The sequence below is a fragment of the Cupressus sempervirens genome, chromosome 8, assembly GCF_028749045.1.
Source record: "Cupressus sempervirens isolate cs-2001-9-10 chromosome 8, ASM2874904v1, whole genome shotgun sequence".
Taxonomy (NCBI): Eukaryota; Viridiplantae; Streptophyta; class Pinopsida; order Cupressales; family Cupressaceae; genus Cupressus; species Cupressus sempervirens.
Genome location: NC_143125.1, coordinates 628642436 through 628663146, shown reverse-complemented (window position 1 = coordinate 628663146; position 20711 = coordinate 628642436).

Here is a 20711-nt window from a genome sequence, read left to right as displayed (position 1 = left end):
AGATTATAGCAAAACTAAAACATGTGTTTGCATCGTGTATTCTCTATGCTTCTTATTTTGAGTTTTTGGGTTGACTAGTGTTGACCATTCTTAGGTTGTTACTAGAGGCTCGGGGGTTATGAGATGTGATGGCATGTTGATTTTATTTAGTCTCGATCTTTATAAACCCAACCATGGTTATGTGATAGAATGCTCTATGAGATGTTTGTATTTACTGATTGTTATTGCTCATCAGTCTTCTTGGGTGAAGCTGAGTTTATAAGTATCTGAGACACTAGACTTAACCATATTTTTGAGTCAACGATCAGTTATCCTTGGATTATTTTCTAGTCGCCATGATGGGACTGAAATGTTGATTTATTTCTTGATGATGTCATGTTGTGACATGTTTGACTCAACCATTTTGCAGTCTTCGATCAATATGATTTGAGATATACTTTGGTTATTGAGAACCAATGGATACTTTTGATTATTAGTGATGCCTTTAGTTGTCAATAGAGAACTGTTGTGGTCATGATTTTCTATGGATGCTTTTCAAATGCTTATGGATTTGATGATTCTTATTGTGGATATTCGATGCTTTTATCATGGATATTTGATGATTCTTTTTATGGATTATCTTTTGGTATTTTTCCAGTCGCTTGTATAGGACTAGGGTGATTTTGTGATTCCATGAGCTTAGGGTAGGTTATCTATTTGTAGTGTCGGGAAGTGGCTTGCAATGGGGGTCAGGGCCATAAGTAGCTGCCAGGGTAACTCATTGTAAGTTTGGTTAATAAGTGATAACATTTACACACCAAATGGGGATTAAATGAACCTAAAAAGATAATTGTTTTGGTTCTCACCCATGCCTTGAGTGCTTGTACAGACTAGGATGGGAGTAGAGAGAACGCATGGTTGTGACCTTGCATTCCATAGTATGCCTCGTCAGTATGAGAGGATACTAGTAGCCGCATGAGGATCAGTATGGACCTATGGAGTTTAGCTAACTACCATGGTAACTTGTACATGATATATGTGATGACACTTTTCCACTTGCAGAGTAGGTTTCCTGCATGTCTTTGTGTACCTCTGGGAATTAGATGTCAGTTTTGTGATTGGAACCTTTGAGTTAGTATACTTTTAGGATTCCTAGACTTAAAGAGTATCTTTGCTATGTGATTTTGATAGCCTATTTGGGACTTGAGATTATCTCCTCAGCATGGTGGGAGTGGACCACTTAGGTACCACGCGGTCGGGTGGTAGTGTTTTTCCACTCTTATCATTTGAGATCCGTCTGAGACACCGTGGCTAGAGCATTCTTGGTTGGTATTTATCTTCATTATGTTCTTGGATCATTATGATAGATGATATACCTTATGATGGATGTATTTACTGGTATGTTTCTTACATTGATGATTTGCATATGTTAGATGATGCTTTACTTGCATGTTAGATTACTTTCTGCATATGATGTAGTATGATTTAGGTGTGACATTCCTACTATGTTAATACTGATGATCTCTTTGATGATTTGGAATGTTACGCACGGAGGGATGGCTAGGGCCCATGATGGTCTAATGATGCTATTTACAGTTGGGAGGAACCGTACACTTAGTTATTTATGTTTGTGATATATGGTTATCTTTTATGATGGATGTTATATCTTTATGATGATGATGTATCAAGTGGTTTCATTTACTTTAATTGCATCATGGATTAATATTGGATGATGATGTGCTTTATTTACATGGACGTATATTCTTTTATGCCTTTTCATACCTTGTAACATGTACAGTGGATGATTGAGCTAAACTAAAATGTAATTACTTAAAGGACACTTGTATATTGTTTAAGAACATTGGATGTATCATTGTTATTTCATAAGGATATGATGTTAGATGAATGGCTAATTTAGATGTGATTCAATGTTAAGGAATTCATGAGAATGTAACCTGTTATGTATGTTATGTTTACTTTCGATTGGATGTTACTATTGCTTCCGCAAATGTTATGAATGGTTTTACTTTCATGTTTTTATAATAATAAAAAATTGTTTGGAAAACTTAGTGAAATTTTAGATTAATTCCTTGGATCCCTTGGCAGGGCATTACATGTCAGGCATGAAGTGCATTCTCCAATTTATAGCGAATGGTCAAGGATGTAAAGGCTCCATATGCTGGCCCAAAAATGGAAGCCAAGAATGTAACCATGCATGTATTAGTGCACTCTCCCTATGAGGATCCCAGGTATCTGATGTCATTCTTAATTTGGGAATCACTATATGATCCAAAATGTAATGAAGTACTAAAGCCGATAGTAACTTCTCCCATGTCTCCAAAAAAAATAGCATAGGTTTAGGGTCCCTTGGCTCCCAGGTATTTGTAGCAACTATTCTCACTACTAGAAAAATAACATTAGTTAAGAGGTTAGCATAAGGAGTTGAAGAAACAAGTTTTTCTTTTGTGTAAATTCCATAATCACAAGGCTCATTCCCTTGAAAAAGCCATAGCCTAATTAAATATACATATATATACAAGCCATATCCTAGTTAGTTGCTAATCACCTAGGTTGATTACAAAGTCCTATAGAATTGTCATTAGATTAGGTACAATAAAAGGAACAATCAACATTATTTTTTTGTAGGATCTTGAGATAAGTCACTTAGCATAGATTCAATGAGTTTTAATATTTATTTTTTTGGATGTATGCAAGCTGATCAATTTTTTTTTTGTGTAGCTAAGATGTAATAAGAACCTTAAAAAAGATCTCTCTGTATACATACATACATACATGCATGCATATGTATGTATGTCTGTATGTATGTATGTATATGAATGTATATGTATGTATGTATGTACCATTTGGAGATCTAGGATTTTGTTGTCATGCCCTTGTGATTACTGCATTTCATTGCCATGCCCTTGTGATCTCTACATCTCATTGGTGTGCCCTTCTAATCTCTACATCTCATTCATTTAATTGTACCTAATATGATGATAGCTCTATAGTAATTTGTTTTCATGCCCTTGTGATCTCTACATCCCAATTATCTACTATTTTTGTTAATTTGGGCATCACTATATAATCCAAAATATTATGAATTACTAAAGTCGGTAGTAACTTCTCCCATGTCTCCAGAAAACATTGCATATGTTTAGGGTCCCTTGGCTCCAAGGAATTTGTAGCAGCTATTCTCACAATTGGAAGAATAACTTCAGTGAAGAGTTGAGTGTAAGGAGTTGAAGAAGCAAGTTCTTATTTTATGTAAATTCCATAATCATGAGGCTCATTCCCTTGTAGAATCCATAACCCAGTTCAATATATGTATGTATCAACCCAACTAATCAACAACTAGACCCATTTTTCTGGGTTATGGCTTGTTTCTTTCTAAAAACATTTGCTATGATATATTTTTTTTAAATTTATTACAAACTCTACCCATTATTCCTAGTCTACATTATTTTTGTGGAGGATCTTGAGGTAAGTCACTTAGCACCTTAAAAAAGACCTCTTTGTATATACATACATGTATGTATGTATGTATGTATGTATGTATGTGCCCTTGTGATTACTATTTCATTGTCATGCCCTTATGATCTCTGCATCTCATTGCCATGCCTTGTGATCTCTATGTATGTGTGTGTGTGTGTGTGTGTGTGTGTGTGTGTGTGTGTGTGTGTGTGTGTGTGTGTGTACATATATGTATGTATGTATGTATATAAGCAAAGAGATCTTGGCACAACAAAAAATAAATAAAACTCAGTCAATAGGTCGCATGGCCATAGATGCGATGGCAATGCCTATTGTTAACTAGATTCATCTTTCTCTCTCTCAATTTTCATGTCTTTATTTCACTTAAACTATTATTTCTTTGGGGGAATTTTCTAATATTGGATTCGTTTTATGCATGAGGCAATGAGGACATTCCTGGATATACCTATGTAATGAACTACTTGTGAGCAATGAAGATGGACTTCCCCTGAGAGTAGCAAGAGGCAATGAGGACATTCCAAGTATTTTAAAGATTGATCCATTCTTAAAGATGTTAGATGTTAACAAGGGATTTAGATGTTCGGAGGGGAGGGGGAAAATGAGCTTCCATCTTCACGTTGTTGGCCTTGATTAGTAGAGACTATTAAACTATTCTTGAAACCAAGTGAAGCTCAACAATGACCTATGATTGTATGACAACTAATTGTGTGAATCTCTTGGTTTTAGGCAATGCAGAAGGATTTCATAGTTCAATATGCAATATCAATTCATATGCATACAACATTAGGTGGAGCTAAAAAATGCAACAGGTTTTCATTTTTGTTAGAGGTCTTTAATTATGTATTTTAAGTTATAGACCATCACAAACATTGTTCATGAAGATGGTCTATAATTTAAAAAAATTAATAGGCCTATTAAATAAATGGAATCATGTTGTGTTTTATAAGCTCCACTTGGTGTCAATGCATTTGAATGCAGTTGCACATGCATTCTCATTTAAGATTTATTTTGGATGTGACAAAGAAATTGCATGCACTAGAAGATGGGAAAATGGTGTCACTTTTGCAAGTCTAGAGCCTTTTTTTGTACTTTAAACATTGATCATTTCTTAAAGACTTTAGATGTTAACAAGGAATTTAGATGTTAGGGGAAGGGGGTGGGGCCAAATGAGCTTCCACCTTCACATGGTTAACCTTGATTAGTAGACAATATTAAACTATTCTTGAAACCAAGTGAAGCTCAATATTAACCTATGATTGCATCATAGCTATTCAACGTCTGCCACCAATTTTTTTTATTAATGCAATACATCGTCACAATTGTGACTACTGGCCATCAATCCCATAACATTCCTACCACATGCTCATCCCAATTGTGATAGAGGTTTTCGATGGCTTTTCATGGGACCCATAGCATTTTGTTGCAATTGCAATGGTGTCTTCTACAAATTTCCATCACATTTCTTATGGTGAAAATGAATAGTTTTCAAGAATGATAGCCTAATTTATGACACCTATGGATGTCATAATTGTGATGGTAACCCTTTTCATCACAACTTGCAATAGAAAAAGTCCAATGGGAGCCAATTCTGATTGATGTCAGTTGGGTGATGGGTTACCATTGAAATATGGCCTACAGTCATAATTTGGGCCTAAATATAGTAGTGAGAGTATAATACAACTTAAAAAGTCAAACAAAGAACCCACAAATTATGTACAAAATTTATTTCTAAAGATTTCAAGCATAACTCAAATGAAACTCAAAGTTCAAACCCCAACTATGGTAGAGTGAAAGTTGTAGATAAGCAATAATGAAAAGTTCAAAAAGAAATTTGATCATGTAATGCAACTTGCCCATAGAAGTGATAGAAAATGCCCAAAATAATACACCTAGTCATAGGGAGATAAATCTAACAAAATTAGTGCTCTACAAGCAATAAAGTGGCATGGATATACATTTGCATCATGGAAAAAGGCCCTAAAAGTCACACAACGGTAATGAATTGGCCATGCAAGTGTGTTGTAGATGCAAGAAATCAGATTGTGTTTTTTTTTTTTTAAAATGGGGGAAGGGATAGCATGAAGTGATAACCCTCCTACATTCAACTATAGAGTTGACCTACGTGGAAAGGATTTTATTTTCCCCAAAAGTGGTGGACTAATGATGAAGATTTTTCCATTTAAAATGGACAACCCAAATGCTGCTAAAATTCTCCCAATAAATAATTAAAACACAACTATTGATGAAGAAACTTTAAAATTTGATGGTTGACACATTTCCCAATGAATGGTGGAAGAAAGAGAAAACAATTTCTCTATTTTGTAGGTTGCTCAAAGTAACCTCCTACAAAATAGTGACATGGCTTAACACATAGATTAACCTTCTGCCACTACCAAGTTACTTGGTAAAAGAACAACATGAACACTTCATTAAGAATCCCAAAGTAGAAAACTGAACCACTCGAAAAAGAACACCAAGATAGTAATCGAGCCACTCAGTGAGAGATGATAGAATTATTAACTACAACTCTTGATTTGTTAACCCCCTACAAATAATTCAACTAACTAAAGTTTTCTCAGATCGACTATATATGATGGGGTGAAAGGGGGCAAAAATAGCCAACATTTTTGGTAACTCAATGTGATGTTTTTCTACTAAGCATAAGATCAGTTGCCTTAAGCCATCCATTAGGTATAGATTCATTAGTAAATAATGATGCATTAGCCCTCCTATAACTTCAAAAAATTTGTAGCCAATAAAAGGGCAAAAAGATGGATAGGGAAGAGAAAAACTATACACATGCACTTCTTGGAAAATTGAAAAAATTACTCTATTATGTGCAAGTATTTATAGAACAAACAATCAAACAAAGCCATTGATTGTCTTATTAAATTAATTGGTATTCCTTACAAGTCTTTTTTTTCTTTCATGTGTGTGTGGGAAACTAGATAGATCAACATACATGACAACCATGTTATTGGACTCTAAAACACCTTCCCAACGCTAAGAACAATGAAGCTCTCCAACCTTGGGATATCATCTTCCTGAGAAAGACTTACTTGAGATTTCTTGTGATATTCACCCTCATGCTCAAAAGTAAGCATGATTAAGGGAAACATGTTTTTTTTGCAAATATGGATACCTTGTGGGGCATCCTCTTGAAAGCTTTAGGTCTAAGTAATCAGCATTGACCACATTGTTGTGCTTTGTAATCTTTTTATCTAGCTGGTTGTAAAGTGGCTCCTCCTTTTTTTGTGAAGAAATGATCTCCACCACTTCCTCATGATTCTAATGACCCACCTCCTTGGGAGCTACTGGCATAGTGCTAATCCTTGAGAAGAAATCCATTATGATGCTAGAAAAATTACCTTCCAGATTATAACTTGCATCTATTTTTCTTCTTCCTTTTGCTCATGCTTGTATTTCTGCTACAAATCATGGTTTTTCTCTTCTTTTTCTTGCATTAGGTCTAATCTATCTTCCCCATTTTAAGATTGATCAACTATCTTTGGTTCCTCTAAGGTAGGAACCACCTTATCCTCCTTTGTTTCTTTCTTCTCCTCTTACAACTACTCAACATCAAGTTGAGGAGTTGTAAGCTCAAGATCTATGCAAAATGAGATGGGAATCTAGGGAAGCTCACTCCTTATAAAGCTAGGAAACTTGTATTTGGGTGGCTCTTATGTGGAATTTTGTAGAATAGGAGGGTTTTTATGTTTGAAACTAGAAAATTTTCTCCTTGTAGGCTAGTGTTCTTCAACTTATTGTATGTGAGAAAGCTTGACCCTTGTCTCTTCTTTTGTAATAGCCAATATTCTTGCCATATCCTCATCAAACTAAGCCTATCTCACCTCCCACTCCAAAGAATGAATGAGAGACTAGTAATCTAGCTCTTATTGTTGAGGAGAAGATTAACAAGAATAATCTTGTTCAAATTGACCCTAGTGGACCTTTATTTACTGCTGCAAAAAAATTCTTGCAACCTCATCAAGATGCCTATCGCAATCCAATAACTTCTCATCCACATGGCCTTTGAAAACCAATAAATGCTCACTTATTTTAAGAATCTATCTTTGGAGCTCCAACATTATGTCTTTAATCTCATTGTACAGGGATGTTGGGACTAGTGGAGCAAGGATGGGAGAAGAATAAGAATTCTAAGAACAGTGCTTGTATGGCTAATATTGGCATTGATAGTATGAGGGATGAGTGATATAGTTTTTATGATATGGGGGAAATAATACGGACTTCTATGAAAAGGTTGTATGATTGGAACTTTATATAACTCACAAATTCATAGAAAACTTGGAAAACATAAAAGATCCTAGATGATCTTTAGACATACCAACACTTAGACTTTTTGACACTAGTAGACTTGCACTTAGAGTCACCATGATGTTTTATTAAATATCTCCAAAGGCTGATGTCTCTGAGAAAACATCAAAGTTCTCAATGAATAAAGATTAAAATGGCTACCAACAAACTTATGTAGCTGAATCTATGTGTCTCATCAGGCATGCCAAAAACTACAGTATGATGGGTGGAGGTTTTAAAAATTTATTTGAATCTTTGACTTCTTGTCTCACTAGGCATGACAAAAACCTTTGATACAAAAGTCTGGACCCATGCCTAACATGTTACTCCAAGGAAACCTCATGTAACATGGAAATAACCTTCAAGTGTAGGACTTGTGCTTTGAGGTTGAATCTCTAGAGAAGGTTGATTTTCTTATAATTATGATGCATCTAAACTAAAACTTTTGAGGAAAAGGGAGAAGAAATGCATAAAGTAAATTGGTAAAATAGAAAGGGGATGATGCACAAGATTGAAATGTGGTTACTACCTATGTCAATAGATGCACTACACATCATTGAAATACCCAACTACGAGGTTCTTCTTAGAATATATAGTCCACCAATATAACTAAGAGGGGGGGTGAATCATTTATCCAACTAATATCACAATTATCAACCTTATTGGACTTTTACCATATGAGAAATATAATCAAAAACCATAACAAGATACTCATACACAATAACACTAGATATGTTAACTAGGGAAACCCTTGATCAGAGGGAAAACCATAGTGGGGATGGTGTTAATCTCATATTGGTTTTGACAAATGAGTGACAACACACTTAGTCATGTTTATAGTGTATGTTGAGTGATCAGTGCAAGCTAAGAAATTAGTGTGAGCCAAGTGATCAAAGCATGTTGAGCATTAGTTGCTACACAATACATGTCAAGCATTATACGCAGTTAGTACCAAGCACCAGTATGTACTAAGAAGATAGCGAGTGTCAAGTCACTCATGAGATAATTAAAAAGAGTATGCCAAGTCATTCTGGAGATGAGTTATAGTATTCAAGATGCAATTGATGTCAAGCATCAGAGAATTCAAGTGTCGAGTGGACAGTTTTTGACATAGTTGACTATTTTTGGGCTAACGTAAGGATTTTTTATGATTCTAGAAGATATATATGAAGGTATATTGAGAATTCTTATGTAGTGCATGCAACCAATAAGATTGAGGGATATTCTAACCAAAAAAATGGACAAATCAAAATCATTGATTCTAACCTAACCCTAGCTCACTAAGTCTTCTTAAGGAGGACAAACCCTAAAGAGTTTGTATGCATAGATGAGAAGAGAAAGGTGAATGCTAAGTATAGAGAGAATTCATGGTGACTAAGGAGGTTGTGAGAGAGATATGAATTGTAAAACTAGTTAGAGAGAACAAAGTAGAGCAGTTAAAGGACCAAAGAGACACATCTGATCAAGAGGATCAAGTTTGCATTAGGAAAGAGGAGATCTAATATCTAGCAGAGAGGTGCTAACCAAAGGATCAATGTTGAAACATTCTAATAGGTGAATCCATAAAAATCTCTTAACTGAGTAGTCCTAGCAGGCTTTTGTAAATCTTTTAATAGCATGCTTACTTTACTGTAAGTTGGAGTCCTCTAACAAGGCACACTTTTAGCAAGGTTTTGAAATCCTTTAACAAGGTAAGATTTAATAGTCTTTGTAAGCCTTTAACAATGTAGACCTTTCACAAGGTAGATCATATTTTATGATCAAACAATTATAACCTTCATTGGATACACTATACAACTATAGTAGTGAAGATTTGTGGGTGTCATCCCCACTCTAGTTTTACCTTCTCATTATAGGGTTTCTGGGTAACAAATTTATTGTGTTATGTGTTATTTATTTCATGCTATGGATGAACATGTGTAGCTAGCTATTTAAATTTTACATGAAAATTGAGAGATGGATGTATGGTGACTTTTTTTATGGTTAAAGTTTTGAATTGTGGTTCACCAACCACCCCTAGCCCCCACCCCACACTCTTAGAGCTTACTTTCCTATTTTTAATTCCAAAAATTAGTATTAGAGCCTTGTTTAATAAGGAAAGCTTTGTAACTTTGAGGAAAGATCTTGAAGATGGAAATCTACAAGTTGGGAAAGACTATTGAGAACCAAAAGATTGAAATCCATCTTACCCTACACCAACTCAATGAGGCACGAGATGAGTTGAAGTGCTCATTGAAGAGAAGGAAAGAGATAGCTATTGAGGAAAATGACACTAGTGAATTGTTTGCAGATGGAAACTCAAGTGAGTTTTATGCAGTAGTTGTAAATCTGATGGAAAAGAATGGTTCCCTAACTAAAGAGGTCAAAAATCTTAAGATGGAATAAGAAGTCAAATTAGTATTTCCATGTGAGGTGACTGAGCAAAAAAATGAAGTTGAGCAAGAAAAGCTCATGATTGAAGATAACAAAAGAACACTAACCAATAGACTAGAAGAGAAGACATCAGAGATACAAAGGATTGCTAACATGCAATTGGATACAATTAATCAATTAATAATTTCCAATCATGAATTGAATGGAAAGGACATTGATATCGTGACCCTAAAATTACTAAATGAACAACTAAGAAATGAAATGAGAAGAGGAAAGGAATTTTCTAAAATTTAAACAAATCGGGTGAAGTCATCAAATACTTTGAGAAACTGATGAGATCTCCTAGATCTAACAATGATACTATTGAATTGGGATACACTAGTACTAAGGAAGGAGAATCATCTAAAAGTGGTGAACAAAGAAATAACAAAGGTAAGAACTACAAACCCACTTGCCATAATTGTGGAAAGTTGGGTCATACAGTAAATGTTTGTAGCAGCAACAATGCAAATTAGAATCCTAAGAAAAAATTCAAGGATTAATATCACAAGTGCAACAAGAAAAGACAGCAAGCACATGAATGCAAGACTAAGACCTCAAGCACACAAATATTTGAAGCATATCTCCATAATTATCAGAAGTATGGACATAAAGCATATGAATGTAGATCTAATGCCAAGTGGACAAAAAAAAAAGTAGACAAAGGTACAACACAACGGAAAATCCTTTAACTGGGATTACAACACAAGGTATAGTTTTCACTATTGTCAAGAGTATGGACGTGTTCCTAAGAATTGCATTAGAACACATTTCAAAAGTGATTACAGTAGATGGTTGAGTCAAACTACATGCTTTAGTTATTTGAATACTAGTCATACCAACAGAAACTATCCAACAAGGTCAAAGGCACCAATTAGTGAATTCAATAAAGGCAAAGAAAAGGTTGATGTTGAGAATGTCAAAATGTAGATGAACAAGACATGGAAGAAAAAGGAATATTGTAGCACATGTTCAGATGAGGTCACTTCATCTAATGGATTAGGTGATCACATCACCCCCAACTATGCAATCAAAAGGTATGTGTAGGATTGATATCTTAATGATATATTTTACATCAATTCCAAGAATCTAAGTTCTAAAAAGATTATATAGATGCATGAATTAAGATGCAATGGAATAGTTAGAATGTGGAAAAAATCTTTAGTTCTAATGTTGTTTTCGAGAATGAAATATTTCACAGTTACTATCAAGCATGAATGCAATTTCAATTGATGTCGAGATGTGAAGGTATAGTAGTATTGGTCGAGCATGCTATGTGAATTGAGCAAAGTGGAAGTCATGTGTAAGCCAAGTAAATTGGAAACCCTATATTGACTGAGCTTACAGTTGCATAAGCATTAAGAATTTATTGTAAAATTTTAAGGGCTATATTGTCATTTCTCGACTCATTTGCATTCATTTAGAATTGAAGAAAGCACAAGGAGAATGAAGGCAAATTACAACATGAGATTCTTGCATTTGTGAACTAAATTCAACTGCAACTCGACATATTCATCAGATTAGAAAGATATTTTATCAGTGTTGAGTTTTTCTATTTGGGTTTTCATAAATCCTAGCCATAAAGCTCTTCTACAAGTGTTAGGAAAGAGGGAAAGGAAGTTTTGAATGTTCAATTAATCAGTAATGAGGTTAGACAACCACCTTTTTGGGAAATACCTAAAAATGCATAGAAAGGAGATGTCTCTAGTGTGTTATCAATAATACCACCAAAAGTATTAATGATTCAAGATGTTAGGTGTTTTTACACATGAAATTTTGGAAGTATAAGTTACATGGAGATAAGGGAATTGTACTATCAACTTTGTGATGATGGATTTTTAAGAGAAGAAAATAAAATCACAAAAAGGAAAGGGTTGACTTGTGCCCTAGATTTCCCTAATGTATTTAAGACTGAATGGATCAAGATTGTGCTTAGTAGAGTAAATGACAACTTCATATGGCCAGTAAATGGACCCATTAAGATCACAAAAAGGATCATTAGTTGAGTGTCTGGGTATCCTACCCTTCACCAACCTAAGAGCATGTGAAGTGATTCAAGAGAGATAATTGAGAAGAACACAAGTGTAGTATGGAATAACAAGAGAATGTCCATAGATTCTATCTTAGATCCCCTAATTGCTTTTGTTGTAAGAGTGATAACTCACAAAAAATTTCAATCTAGCATATTGAATAATGTGTCCTACATGGTTGTAGATTTGGGATACAAAATAGTAAAGAGAGACCACACCTATGACCTTGCCAAGTTGCAATTTTAGTAGCTATCTAAAAACTTGTAAGCCATAAGGAAAACTAAGAGTGCATCTTAAAAATTAGGCTCTTTATTAGTTTCTATATTCTTTTATGTGCATAACACATTTCCTTCACTTGGTAAAGTTTCTTAGAAGACCAACAGGTCTATTGCAATTCAGATTGGAGAATTCATAGAGCAACTTAGAGATAACTTTGAGTCAGTGGTGACAAGTTTTTTTGAAGACTTTAAGAAGTATATGAAGCTTATCTAAATCATTTTTTCAATTTAGAGTACAATATCAAAGGAAGAAATATGGTATTGTAAAAAGATAATAAACAATATCAAGAATTCAATTTATTCATAATATTAAATAAAATTTCATAGAATTGTGGACAATCTTGTAAGTGAGATATATGCCTACAAATCAATCATATTTGGAAAAACTCGTAGAGGAGTTGCATTTTCAAGCTCATAAAAGTTGGGCTATCCCATGAATGAGATTTATGCCCATGAACTCTATAGGAGTTGGGAAATCCCATGGTTGAAATGTATGCCCATGAACTCCATATATAAGATCTGATACAAATTGGCAATCTCAGCAAGCAAGATGTATGTCCATATCCTTCCCATCTTGGATTCAAATTGAACCCCTTTATACATCTTCAAGGAAGCTCAAAAGTTATTAGATTTACATTCCTAATATAAGTTGAATATTTAGACAACCAAAAATTGAGAGGTCATTGAAGTTGATTAAGTATTAATTAAAAGCTCATTTATTTAAATGTTAAATCATTTCTTATCATCCCTCCTTTCTTATGAGGCAATGGGCCGCATTTCCCCATCATCTTCCAAATGAAGTAACAATATGTCTAGCACATAATAATTCTTCTATTTAGATTGGAAGTTCTCCTGATTATGTTGAATCAAAATATTGAAAGACCATGACAACTTGTCACAAAATACTCATGTTAAATGAATAATATATTGCATTATATTGAATTTATCTTCTTTAATATCATCATTTCCATATTCCTTGGTTTCCTTACCAATTTTATCCTACATATCCTTTGTATCTTTAGTAGCACTGTCAAATTTCTCCAAGTTCACATTAAATGCAGTCTTTTTTACCTTCTTTTATTCAACTTTTGGAGCACTAGTAGCAATAGACATGACCATGGTTGTGTTTGATGAAAGAATTTGCAAGCGGGATATCTTGAGCTTGTCTTTGACGTAGGGCCCAATCTACTGCATTTCTTTAGGAGGCAAGTTAGTTATTTCATCTACAAGCTTCAAGATTTTATCAGATGGGGGAGACCTTGGCCCGTATGGCTCATAATGCATAGGTATTTTTAGCTTTTTATCAAGGTAGACTTCTGTTGAGAAGTTGAGCTGATCAAATGCCCATCTATTTTATCATGTTTGTGATTTTATACAGAATAATAGTATGTTCTATAGGGGAGATATCATATTTTTTTTAAGGTGAACCTACAAAGGAAATGAACTTATCAAGCAGTGTTTGCTTTGGTATGCTCAGCACACCATGGATCTTGAATGTGCCATTATCCCTATTCAGAAATAGCTCCCAATAGAAATAGATTTGAAAGCCTTTTTTCTCTCTAGATCCTTGGTTGAGGGCCAATCTCATTTTAAAATTTGTAGAAAAAAATCATGTTACAAACAAGATTATATTCTCCATGTTGAGAGGCAAGCCTTATGTATCATTAGAAAAGGATAAGCTCCTCCAGATGGACATCAATGTCATGAGAAATTCTATACATATGGTCCTTGGTGCTTCATCCTATACTAAGAACATGTAATTAAGTTATTGTTGCCCCACCACTTCTACTTCCACCATATCTTACAAAAAATAGATCCTTTAATCACCTCAACATTTGGAAGATGAAGTGTCATTAAAGGGAATGGTTGAGAAGAACCAACAATTCATCGTGCAAGCTTATTGTAATTCAAAAGATTGGTTATTAGTTTTGTATCAAGCTAAGACTCGAAATTTATTTTTGAGGAATAACACCTTCATATTCGGATAATAGGTACATCTAAAACAAGATCGAACCTGGCTCTAATACCAGTCATCTAAATCATTTTGTCAATTCAAAGGACAATATCAAAGGAAGAAATAATGGTATTGTAAAGAAATAATAAACAATATGAAGAATTCAATTTATTAATAATAGTAAATAAAATTTCATACAATTGTGGACAATCTTTTAAGTGAGATGTGTGCTTGCAAATCAATCAAATTTGGAAAAACTCTTTCAGGAGTTGTATGTCTGAGCTCATAAAAGTTGGTATATCCCATGAATGAGATGTATGCCCATGAACTCTATAGGAGTTGGGCAATCCCTTAGTTGAGATGTATGCCACATGAACTTTGTATATAAGATCTTATACAAATTGGAAATCTTAGCAAATGAGATGTGTGTCCATATCCTTCCCATCTTGGATTCAAATTAAACCCCTTTATACATCTTCAAGGAAGCTGAAAAGTTATTGGATTTACATTCCTATTAGAAGCTGAACGAACAACCAAAAATTTAAAGGCCATTGAACTTGATTAAGAATTAATTAAAAGCTCATTTATTTAAATGTCAAATCATTTTTTATCAAAAGTAGAGAATAAGGATTCTCTGTGTCACTAGTTGAGAAGCATTATGATGATGTTTTCTTTCTAATTGATACTAATTATACATATGTGCAAGCACTCATACCCAAGGTCAAATGGCTTAAGCCCTTGCCATCTGAGATAAATATTGATGAGGCATCTGCAACTATTACAACTTTACTGGTAGAGGAAATAGATAAAAGTGCCACCTCATTTGGAAACTATGAGGTAGCCAAGTCTAGGATCAAAAAGGATTTCAAAATAGCTATTGTTCTTAGGAAGAAGAACAAAACAGTCAAAAAGATAAAAGAAAGATTTGGCAAAGGGGGAGATGAAGATGAAGATGAAGATGAGGAAGAACAAGTCCAAGCCCCTTTGGAAATTACTCAAGGTCAAGGAGAAGACAAGGAGGTCATGAAGAAGGTTCCAAGGATGAAGAAGTCAAGGAAGCACCTCAACCTACTTAAAAGATAAGAAAGGCTAAGGACCCTGAAGTGGAGAAACCTAAGAAGAAGCTTATGAAACTATCACAACAAAAGCTAGCAACTCCTATTACCAAGGCTAGCACAAGGGCAACCACTAAGCAAGTTAAGGTTGATGAGGAAACCTAAAGGTAAGAGGATTATTGCTTTAGCAAAGCTGAGCCAACCAGTCAAGAAGACATATGAAAGGAGAAAATATGTAGCTCTAGCTAAGTCAAATGAGGAGAGGAAAGAATTTGATGACATGAGTCAATTAAAGGTGGTAATCCATAGCCCCTCCTCTAATTTAGATAATTTGTGTGACAATGTAAAATCAAATGTAGATTTGTCTAGTTTTGCACACATAGATTTTGATAAGATAGGAAAAGTTGAACAAAATACTATAAAGGAAGTCATATATGTGATGATATCTACATTTAAATCAACTCCTATTGAGATTCCAAATCATTACCTAAGAGTCTTTATGACTAAGTAGAGCAGAAATGGCAATATAGCCTATGAATAGAAAGAAAAATTAGGGAATCAACTTTAACCCAAGTAATGCCAGAATTGAAAAAAAGACAGATTACCAAGGGTATGGAAAAGCACAAAAAAAATTTGCCCCAAAATATAGATCTTTCCATATACTAGATATGCAGATTGAGGATGTGGTAACCAAAAGCACATCTATTTGGAGATCTATTTATGGGTTACCCACTCCTGTAATAACAGAAAAAGGTAAGCTAGTATTGCAAGACCCTAAGCAAGTAGAGAAAGAGACAATTGAACAAGTAGTAGAGATTGCAAAAGATGAGTTAGTCAAGGATGGTAGTGTGGAAGGAACTAATGAAGCAGTAACAAGAGAGGCTATAGCTAAAGAAGATCAGCAAGATGATCAAAGTTTACCTAAGGTACAAGTGCCAAGAAATAGTCCTCCACATGTAGACCAAGTGAGTCAATAGGACTCAATACAAAACAAGAATATTCTTGAAAATTCTTTTCAAAACATCAATCCATTGACTGAGGATGACTTAAAGAAGATATTGAAGAGTTCCACCATGGAAACATAGTTATGCACAAATCTTGTATTGGTGAGAACTAATTAAATTGAAAAGGAAGGTATAGAAGCAGTAAGGGAGAAACAAATAGACACATCTAGTGTGCCCCCAGACGTAAAAGTTGTAGAAACATAGTGTGCAAGTGCTAAACAACAAGGTATTACTACAACACTAGTTGCATTATCTCTAGTGCCATTAATTTCTCACAAGTAAGCCTTACTTACAATTGAGAAAGATGGAACTAAAATCAAATTAGGTTAGGAAGCAAGTCCTACGCCTACACCACAGACACAAGGTGATGAGAAGAAAGAGGATAGTTAGATTGACAATTTTTTATCTAGACTTTAGTTACCTTATCAATTTTTGTAACTCCTACTAGTAATCAAGCTCTTCAAAGGCCAAGCACTCAAGCCACATCATTGTAAATGTCCGAGCCAATTGCAAAGACATCAAGAAGCTCAAAAGACATATCATATGGAGATGTAAGTCTAGATGAGGTGATTGAACTACACAATTTTTATCTATCCACAATCACCATTGAGTAGATGAGCATTCTACAAGAAGCTTTTCATAGGGAGAAACACCAAGAGTTGCTAAGAAGGGAGCATAAGTAGAAGCAAGTGCTTCATGAAATCAAAGACATGTTTCTTGATGCTTTTAGCCTCCCAACCCATAATGAAGAGAAACATATTCTTGAGAAACTAGTAAATATTGTTGAAAATATTAATGATGATGATTTGGACTCAAATACTAAACTGTTAGAGTGGTCAGAAAAGAATTTTCAGACAATTTTTTTTGAATAGATATCTAGTGTCATTGCACTATGATAGGTTGACATAGCAATCAAGATGGAGGATGTGAAAAAGGTGTTGGAGAATATCTTTTCTCTACACACAAAGATTTTTGATGTGAATTTACTCATATAAGAGGTATAGAGGGTTATTGACTGGCTACAAGGAGATCTACAATCCATAGGTACAACATTGAAACTATCTCCTCATCATAACTAGACTCATTTTTAGAGATTTATTTCTACTCAAGGTCAACTAGCAGCATTACATTCACAAGATACAAACATAAGGGCTATGTTGATCAACATCCAATCCATGTTGACTCTACAAAAGGAAGTGTTACACAAGGAACTAGCTAGCTAAAATATTGATGAAGAAAGATTCTCATCTTTCTACTCATGATAGCCTAGATAACCTTGATGTCAAGCTAGACATCCAGTATCAATCTCTAAAGGTAGTGTGTAACAATTGGGATGTAGCATTAAAGATTATTAAGGAGGTCCATAAAATATTTTTGGGCAAACACACTATCAATGTACCACCCAAATGACATAAGTGTCAAAAAGGGGGAATTATAAAGTTTTTGTAAGCAAGGGGAGTAGAGTTTTGAGATAGAAACAAGGGACAAAAATAGTACAACATATTTAGTCAAAAAGAGTTATACAAAATTTAGATATAGTAAGGAACACTAAACTCAGGGGATGTTATGAAATTTTGAAGAGGTGCGACTATTCAAGTCATCAGTTTTGCAAAATTTTGAAGTTTTGAAATTTTGTATGGGAACCAAGTAAAGTATATATATTGTCTCAATCATTCTCATAGTAGATGTATATGCATGACAATGTGTTTTTCCACTCATGTCAAAGGGGAGATTGGTAATCTCAAATTGGTTTTGAAAAATGAGTGACAATAAAGTTAGTCATATTCATAGTGTATGATGATTGATCAGTGCAAGTGAGAAATCAGTGTGAGCCAAGTAATCAAAGCATGTCAAGGATTAGTTGCCAAACATTACATAATGAGCAATATACATAGTTAAGTATGAGCACCAATATGTGTTGAGAAGATAGTGAGTGTTGAGTCACTCATGAACCAAGTTAATATATTTTGTTGAGTGATTCAAGAGACAAGTTATAGCATTAAAGATGTAATAGATGCCAAGCATCAGAGACTCCAAGTGTCAAGTGAACATTTTTGGACATAGTTGTTTGTAATGACACAAACTCCTATGTAAACCATTTTTGGGCTGACTTAAGGATTGTTTAATGATTCTAGAAGATATATATGAAGGTATATTGAGAATCCCTATACATTACATGCAACCAATTAGATTGAGAGATGTTATAAGAAGAAAAATGTATGAATCACAATTGTTGATGCTAACCTAACCCTAGCTCACCTAAGTCTTCTTAAGGAGGGAAAACCATTAAGAGATTGTATGCATGGATGAGAAGAGAAGGGTGAATACTAAGTACAAAGAGAGAATTCATGGTGACTAAGGAGGTTGTGAGAGAGATATGAATTGTAGAATCAGTTAGAGAGAACATAGTAGAGAATCTAAATGATAGAAGAGACACATCTAATCAGGAGGATCAAGTATACATCAAGAAAGAGGAGATATGATAGCTACTAGAGAGGTGCTAACCAAAGGATTAAGGCTAAAACATTCTAATAGTTGAATTTGTAAAAATCTCTTAATTGAGTAGTCCTAGCAGGCTTTTGCAAATCCTTTAATAGGGTGCTTACTTTATTGTAATTTGGAGACAAGGCGCACTTTTAGCAGAGTGCTGAAATACTTTAACAAGGTAAGATTTAAAAGTATTTGTAAGCCTTTAACAAGGAAAACCTTTCACAAGATAGATCATAGTTTATGATCAAAAAATTGTAACCTTAATTGGATACACTTTTACAGCTAGAGTAGGGAAGATTTGTGGGTGTCATCCCCACTCCAGTTTTACCTTCTCATTAGAGGGTTTCTAGGTAACAAATTTATTGTGTTATGTGTTATTTATTTCATACTATGGATGAACATGTGTAGCTATCTATTTCAATTTACATGCAAAGTGAGATATGGATATATGGCGAATATTTTTATGGTTAAAGTTTTGAAGTGTTGTTTCACCCCCTCCCCTACTCTTAGAGATTAGTTTCCCATTGTTAATTCCAAAATATGGTTACAACAAGATGATGTACTAATATAAATATTTATTATTAGAGGATGGACTCTATTAAGAGTCTATGAACACATTCAATACATATGAGTCCCTGTTAGGAGATTCCCTATTAGGATTTGTGCCAACCCTATTAAGAGTTGTGGAAGACAGTTGAACCCACTACCCAAACAGCTTCAAGGATAAGACCAATGAATCCACTATCCAAATGATATTTTTATTATTCTTTTTAGAATAATAGAAATTAAATGTAATTCCTTCCCCTTCTTCTATCCTATCAACCAGACTTATGCTCCTTATCTTGTAACCAGATAACAAAAACTTGCATCCAATAATCCTTTGAATCGCATGCGTTCCTAAAACACTTTGGTCCTTTTCACACTTCACATTTTCATGGATACCTTACAAACAAGGAAAGCATCTTTCTTTTATACCATATCTTCAAAATAATTCCTTGAGTCAACCTTAAGGCTTTCCCAATTAATTATAATAAGATAATTAATTAATTACAATTACAATAGCACTATCAGCTCACAGTCTATACAAAACTTCACACATGTGATACTAGGGCTTCTGTACTTGCTAGCATCACCAAAAGATTTTCCTTTGTCAATATCTAACTATGCATCTCTTTATTGCATCTCAGATGTAATATAGAAAGAAAAACATCAAGAATTGCTTTCCCAATACTCTGTCTATGAACTACTCTTTGTAAATCAAGTACAACTTCCATATGTCTTCAACTTAGACTCTACACACTTGACCACATCATTAGGACATAGTGTAGAACATGTCCGTGACTGCACATCACCAAAAAATAAAACCATTGTATATACCATTAGGATATAATGCAATATGTCAATACTCTCCAATGCTTAGGATACTCTCTAAAAGTAGTATCATCAGCATTCATGATAACAATTTCCCTCTTTAGCATTGATGGAAATATAGATGAAAAACATCTAAGCTCCATGAATACCTAACTATGTTTTGTTGTTGTTGTTGTTGTTGTTCCCATCTTCTCAAATCCTCTTCATCAATCATGTCTGAAATCCTCTGGAATCTAGGATCAACATCAGTTGTTCACATGTTAAAAAGTCTCAACACAATAGGTGCATACACCTACTTCTCTGACAACAATTTTTCACTTCACACTAAA